This window comes from Mytilus galloprovincialis, chromosome 2 (assembly GCF_965363235.1).
Source record: "Mytilus galloprovincialis chromosome 2, xbMytGall1.hap1.1, whole genome shotgun sequence".
Lineage (NCBI taxonomy): Eukaryota > Metazoa > Mollusca > Bivalvia > Mytilida > Mytilidae > Mytilus > Mytilus galloprovincialis.
In genome coordinates, this window is record NC_134839.1 from 47001639 (window position 1) to 47009611 (window position 7973).

Below are 7973 nucleotides of genomic sequence, written 5' to 3' on the forward strand. Positions count from 1 at the left end.
TTGTAATGGTTGACTTTGTTTTTGCTGTTGCTTCAAAGTAGAGATAACCCACCACCTTCTTTTTAAAAATAAAGGGTCATAGCTGAATTGGCCAGTAAGTTGTTGAGATTTAGCAGTTGTATTATTATCCTTTATTGTATGGATGTCTGTAATTTGGTATATTTACATTTTCACATTTCATAGGATTTATAGGATATTTCCACATATATGATGATTGTTACATAGTATTGTGGCATTTTAACACTTCTTGTTAAACCTATGAGCAACAATTTGATGGGTTCTATAGATGGTGTGCTTCAATGGCAAAGTTATGTCACTTTACAACAATCCCTCCTTTTCCAGCGCCAGTCAACCATCTATATCTGTTGACCCACTTTACAGTCCATTTAGTTTCTGAACTTAGTAGATATTGTAGATTGATTTCTAATTTGTATTCTGCCCTGGTAAAATCTATGAAACATGTAGTTTTGTTAGATGATAGATGGTTGAAATAACATATCAAGCATGACCATTTCCATGTCACTTGCTACAATCTTTCTTTTCTTCTCTTCTGGTATTTGAACACTCCTTGGAAATATAGCAAAACATGGTTAGCATTGTTGTGGATATTGCAGGTGATTCAATATTTATTGAGTGGATTCTTCCATTTCATGTTAGTTGTAGTTTTCTTTTCACTTTTTTATGCCCCACCTACGATAGTAGAGGGGCATTATGTTTTCTGGTCTGTGCCTCCGTCTGTTCGTTTGTCCATCCGTCTGTCCCGGTTCAGGTTAAAGTTTTTGGTCAAGGTAGTTTTTGATGAAGTTGAAGTCCAATCAACTTGAAACTTGGTACACATGTTCCTTATGATATGATCTTTCTAATTTTCATGCCAAATTAAAGCTTTGACCCCAATTTCACGGTCTACTGAACATAAAAAATGATAGTGCGAAGTCAGGTTAAAGTTTTTACTCCTGTTAAATTGATAATGTTAATAACTTTTATAAAGATTAATCAGCTTTGTGATTCTAATTTAAATTTTGAGTGCTTATCATTTATAATATCAGGAATTTTAACGTTTGGAAATAATTGGTTTACTGCTGTGGATTAAAGAAAAGACATGAGAGAGTCAGAGAACACTCAAACCCAAAGATTATAAAAATTGAGTTTGAAATGGTGCTTTAATGGTACATGATGTGCATGTGAGATTTTCATGCAGAATTCAAAGCTATTTGTTTAGATTTGTTGATGTAGGTTTTAAGATTATAAAATGCCTGAAAGTGTTTTTGTTTTCAACACATATATTAGTTCTATACAATGAAATTCTTGTCAACAGAAATGAAATATACACCTAAATAGTTGTGTACAGAATGTTTCAGGTGAAACATTTAGATCTCATAACAATTACGCTTTGAATCCCATTTCCCATCCTGTTGGTTTTACAGTTAATCAATAAATAAAAGATTCACAATACCACATACATGTTTATCAGCTTCAGTTTCAATATTCTGATGAATAAGTGTTATTTTTCTCCCTTGACAAAGACCAGCAACACTTTGATCTTTGTCTCTAGTATCAACTGATATTTACACTCAAGGCTCTGCAAGTGTGCAAACTTGTAAATGATAATAAGATCAAAGCAAATATTTATAATTGAAGTTGATTATTTATTATTTCTACACTATCTACTGGTGTTGCTGTAATTTTTACTTTTTCTGGTTTTGTCATGATCGAAAACCTCTCAATGTAGGTGAAGATTTTAAACTTCAGTTAAATTATGACTTTCTTTAAAAAAATAACATAAGGGTGGACTATAAATCCAAATTTTTCATCATTATTAGCCTTTATTGTTAGTTCACCAAAGGGTCCAGAAACGGTCATATTTGCTAATCATGACCAAAACTGAAAGTTATTAGTCCTTAACAACAGATTGGGATTTAGGACTCTTTCTGTTTTTACAGAAATAATTTTGGTCATTTTATTGAGATCTGGTTTCTTAATTGCCTCTTTTATGCCCCATTAATTATGCCCCATTAATGGGCATTATGTTTTCTGATCTGTGGGTCCATCTGTTCGTTCGTTCGTCTGTTCCTCCGTCCATTGGTCCGTCTGTCCCACTTCAGGTTAAAGTTTTTGGTCAAGGTAGTTTTTGATGAAGTTGAAGTCCAATCAACTTGAAACTTAATACACATGTTCCTTATGATATGATCTTTCTAATTTTAATGCCAATTAGGGATTCTACCCCATTTCCACGGTCCACTAAACATAGAAAATTATAATGTGTATAGGGCATCCGTGACACTTTCTTGCTTTAAATTTTTTCTTGTAATAAAACAGCCACTACAGGTTAGTATGATAATCCTGAGGGCCCACACAATCTTTATTGATCTTTTGTAATGTTCAGAATATAGTCCTTTACTTGAAAGAAAATCTGTTAACACATCAATGGTCCATGTTGTATCACTGTAGGTCATTGACTGAGGCAAGGTTTTTGAAAATGCATTTGTTCTTGTGCTTTCCTTCTATCAAGTAAGTAATTCAGTGCCATATACCTCTTTCTTATGCTTTGTCATATTAAACCTTCAAACAGAATTTGAGACTCAATTTTTCACCTGTGTACAGTTTCTTTGGAAGCTGAATTTATAGACTTATTACATTGTTAGTAAATTTCTCTGCAGTTCTAAAATTATTTGTCATTTTATTACTGTACAATAGTTCACTTACTATCTTTCTTTTACAATCACCAAGCAAAATATGTTATGTATTTACTAAATGAAACTATATTTGTATGTGGTATTGTGTTTCTTTATTACTGTGAAGAACATGTACATTTTTGGTACAAGCATTAATAAGGTACTCAACTTGTTTTTGATAACATTATAATAATTTCTTAATTCACAGTACAGTGGCCAGAATTCTGTTTATGTGTTATACATATGTACATGAACTATTGTAATGGATTTGCAGTTTTTAAATCGACTCTCTACAGTCAGAGCTAAGGATGTTACAGATGTGTTCAGTTCATGAATATCTTTTACAATATTTGTGAATTATAATTATCTCAGGTCAGTATATAGGTATATATTTCTATTTACAAGATGTATATTTATATTTTAGATCTCATTTATGGTGTTTGTTAATTTTTTTATATATATTTACATTGTAGAGTTCATATTTGTTGATAATATTACATATTTGTTGAGTTTTAATATAATTTTACATTTCAGATCTCATAGAAGTTGGTACATGTATTACAATGTTAATTTCTTTTATATATATTTTATGTAACATTTTTTTGTATATAAAGCAGTGTTTACACCTTTTTTTTTACAAAGTAACAAAGAGGACAGTAAGTTTTCTAATATTTGACTGATATTGAGTATTTAATTTCTTTCTGGTAAAATCCATATTTTCTTTTTGGCCTGAAATTTGTATGAGTTTCCCTAGATAACATTTGAAATGTATTCATAAACAATCTGTGATTGTAAGCAAACCCCAGGGATTGGATGTTACATTTTTTTGTTAAATCAGAGTTTTAATATCATTGATTCCCTGTAAATTAATATGAATCTCTCCTTTGATATGCTGGAAATTATTATGTCTTTTCCTCTAATTATTTTTTGTCTAATGTCTAGAGAAATCATGTCTGGGTCATTTATTACAGAAGCTGTGCCAACACACCAATTAACTAATTTGTGTAGAGAGGCTTTGTATCGTAGTTGCTTTGAAATGTACAGTTTTCTGCTTTTGTTCTATCCAACTGGGCTGTATATGCCTGTGATATGCTTGTTGCATACATTTACTTTGCCTATTAGAATATGCAATTCTTACAGATCCTCTGAAAAATTCTGACAACAGGGACTCTGATACCCCTTACAATTAACTGGTCTGTGTGAAGTCATTCTCAAGTCCAGATTTTGTATTGTAAGGCACAGTTGTCTTTTTTTTATCTAGATGTGCAAAGTGATTCATTGTGTAGGTATACTTAAAATACAAATTAACCCAAAAAAATCCTTGTATTTACTCTATAAAAATACTGACTGACCTACACACCATTGTACGTAAGCATTATGTACGTTTACCATAATTATATACAAATTAAAAACAATTTTGCCGACTAGCCCGTCAAGTACGCTAGAAAAGTTACAAATATAGGGGACAAGAAGCAAACACTATTTACAATCCTAAATGCTTGGTTACTTGCAGCCTTTTTTCGACTGAGTCCACAACGTAACCATCCTTGCTACTGTCACTTTTCCAACGACCGTGTCATTTCCATACCCTATCATTGACATCCAAATTTGCAGCAGCAGTAGCGCCACCTGACCACATTGAATGCAATCCAAGCTTCAGGTCTTTTGACACTAGTTTTAGTTTAGAAATAATGCTTTCTTTGGTTGTAGTATAACTAAGTTTTTTGTTTTTTATAGATAAGTTTATAATCAAATTGACACCTGAAAGATTTACATATCTCAAAAACATCTCATATGGACAAGCAATGGTATCCCCCTTGGAAAATAAAACCTCATTACCATTACGATATTGGTCAGTCTTACACTTCTCTATAAATAAAATTAAATAATCAGATTTAACTTTAACATTTTTGTACAAAAGAGAGCTAATCTCATCGTAACGCAAAAACCCAGCAAAAGACAGTAAAATCATTGCTAAATCACGAACCACAAGTAAATCAAGGCTTCTTTCATTCTTCTGAGCACCTTTATCTTTTGCTTAGTCTGCTGTTCATTCCCTCGTTTTTTAAATTTGGGTCCATCCGTCACGGTACTTCTATCTTGGAAACCTGTGTTTCTGCAATCTGTTGTTGTTGCACATGCAACCATTTCCCATTTCGCTGGAAATAATCTAACGCATTTTGTTCATTATGTCGTTTTGATTTACTGTCAAAATATTCGAGACTTGAATTGTGATTAGCTCTTGAAGTTTGGCGTCCATTTTGATGTGCACGCTTCAAAGGACGGCTAGAAAGTGAGATACATTTACATGTATACCTTTTACCTGTAATGAATTTTAATTACAAACAAATCCTGATTAGACAATATCTTATTTACAAACCGTTAATACAGACATTTTCCCGCTATTACTAGTCAAATAGCAGGCGCGGATCCAGCCATTTTAAAAAGGGGGTGTTCCCAACCCAGAGTAAAGGGGGGGTTCCAACTATATGCTCCCATTCAAATGCATTGATCAGCCAAAAAAAGGAGGGGTTCCAACCCCCGGACCCCCCCCCCCCCTGGATCCGCCACTGCATAGTATAAATTTAGTTATCAAAAGTCTGCTCAGAAACCCCTTATGACCCCTTCTGTGGCCTGTCAGTTACAAAGTTTTCAAACTGCAATATTATCAAAACAGCAAAGACAATGAATAATAGAGATGAACCATTTTGTACATATATCAAGGGGAAACTTTGTGCAAATCATTATTTATTAGTTTAATTGCATTTAGGAGAAAAGAGAATTCGGTGAAAATAAAACCAAGATTTTTGAAGAAAATCTACAGACTTTAATACAGAGATTTTTGTTATAACATTTTAAACATAGATTACTCACTTGTATTTCTATGATCAGCTAGCTTTTATTGTTTCCAAAAAGTCCTAAATAACTTTTAAATTCAAAACCACCTCAGGCTGAGTCACCAAAGTCTAGTGCACCCTAAAAGGTGTACTTGAATTTGTTAATATTTGTATTTGTTTTAACGAATATCTAAATTTATCAACTTGTTTTAAGGAAATCATTGCTAGCACTGCATGCAATAATCTTCTATCTATCAAGCTTCGAATTGCCAAATATGAGAGTACAAGGGGATAGGCTGTGGATTTTCTATAAAATGTCCATATGTTTAGCATTGAATCAACACAAGGGTACATAATCCTTAAGTTGCTTATGTTAAGTATCATCTTTGTGTATTGACTTTTTGTCTGACCATGTAGTCTTTTCAATGGTGAAAATCAGAAATTCCTCTTAAACAATTTGCATACATTCAAAGTTGGAAATGCTTATATTTACAAACAAACTTTAAGTTTTACCTGTTGTTGCATGGTCTGTATGTCCCTTCGTCCCTAAATTAGTTTCTGTAGTCTAACTTTAGTTCCCCTCAACCAAATGTTATCAAACTTACACACAATCCTTATTGACTAAATGCACAGATCTGTTTTGAATTTTTGCAGTGTCACTTTTACCATTCTTGAGTCATGTCCTTTTATAACTATATGCAAGTTGAGGCATCATATGTGTCCTATGGACACACTCCCCATTTATTTTTTTAACTTGTCCTCTTTGTTACCTCTAATGAGTATTGAGAATTTCTTGGACTCTTTGATCAAGATGCATTTATTTGTAGGACTACTTAATTGTGAAAGATGTTTTTAGTATTGCATACCTTATCATAATTGGAATTCAGTGTTATTGATTTAAGTTCAAATGTTCCCATAACCTTATTTAAAAAAGTGCAAGTATGGAAGGGTCAGTTCTAGTTTAACATATTGACAAAATACTATTTTCAGAAAATAACTAATTTAAATCAATTCACTGGATACAATTATTATAATATTGTGATTTTCAAGTCATAAAATATAAAATTCTTTATGTGAATTTATAGGTTGTATTTTGTATGTTTCTCAGGCAATAATCTAACCTAATGTAAATCTTCATGATCATATCTTACAAAGACTTATACTCTAACTGACTGATAAACATTTTAATTTGTGAAAGCAAGTGTGATTATATGTTTAATAAGTTGTGATTGAATAGCTAGCATTATTTAGGAATGTGCATGGAAAAGCTTGTTAGGGGGCTCTGCAAGTGGAAATTACAGAAATTTTTGCAAGTGTTTTATATGGCCATATATGTTTCATTATTCCTACCACTGTAGTCCACTTTGCTATACCCTATAACAAATATTAATTCTTTTACCTGGTATGCCTCCTTCACCCCACATGATGGACAAATTATAGTTTATTCCACAATAATCTTACTCTCCTTTGTTGCAACAACTTTTTGCTATTGTGATCTACTGCAACTTTATTCCATCATAATGATCCAATACTGCTATTTAAAATAGTATCTAACTTGGCTGCGACATACTGATAAAGTATTTGGTTACAAATAAATTATGAGATATCCACATTATCCAAAAGACATAGCCTCCTTAATTAGATTTGGCAAACAGCTATTTTTACATGCATAAAATGGGATGTCATAATTAAATACTTCAACATAAATTAAGTTTAAAATATTTGAATTGTGGTGAAATGTACTGCTATAAAGTTGGCTTTCAAAGATATAGGTTTGAGTTCTTGATGGTAGTTTATCCAGAAAGATGCTCTAGACGCACAATTTATCAGGTGTTTTTTTGAGACTCCTTACTGAAATTATGGTAGATTATTCCTACCAATATTGATTAAACCTTATAAAAAATTCAGAAGATAGGAGAAATACTTAAATTTTCTTGTGATGTGGCCAACCTTTAGGGTAGATGTCGCAGCTTCATTTAATTTCTTCAATAGAGGCAGTTCTCGACTTCAAGCTAATTGTAAGATAGAAAGGTACTTTGAAGGGTTGCCATTAAAAACAATTTGAACTAAATTTTGATTTTTTTTTTATTAGCTATCCATTTGGATAAAAAATAGTTCTTTAGGAGAAAAAGTGGCAGAAATTCTAGCAAAGCATCAAAATGAATTGCTATCTTAAATGGAGAAATGCCTGGGATGCAACAATACAATTTGCTTTTTGATATATTTTGTATTTTAATTAGAGATGACACTCTGATTAAAACACCCCTTCAGCTAAAGCAATTATCAATTTTTCCATGCAATATTAGCTTCACCTAGTGTTTGGCGTAATTTCTGAATCACATCCTTTGTACTATGTATGTTAAAAAAAGAGGGACGAAAGATACCAAAGGGACAGTCAAACTCATAAATCTAAAACAAACTGACAACGCCATGGCTAAAAATGAAAAAGACAAACAGAAAAACA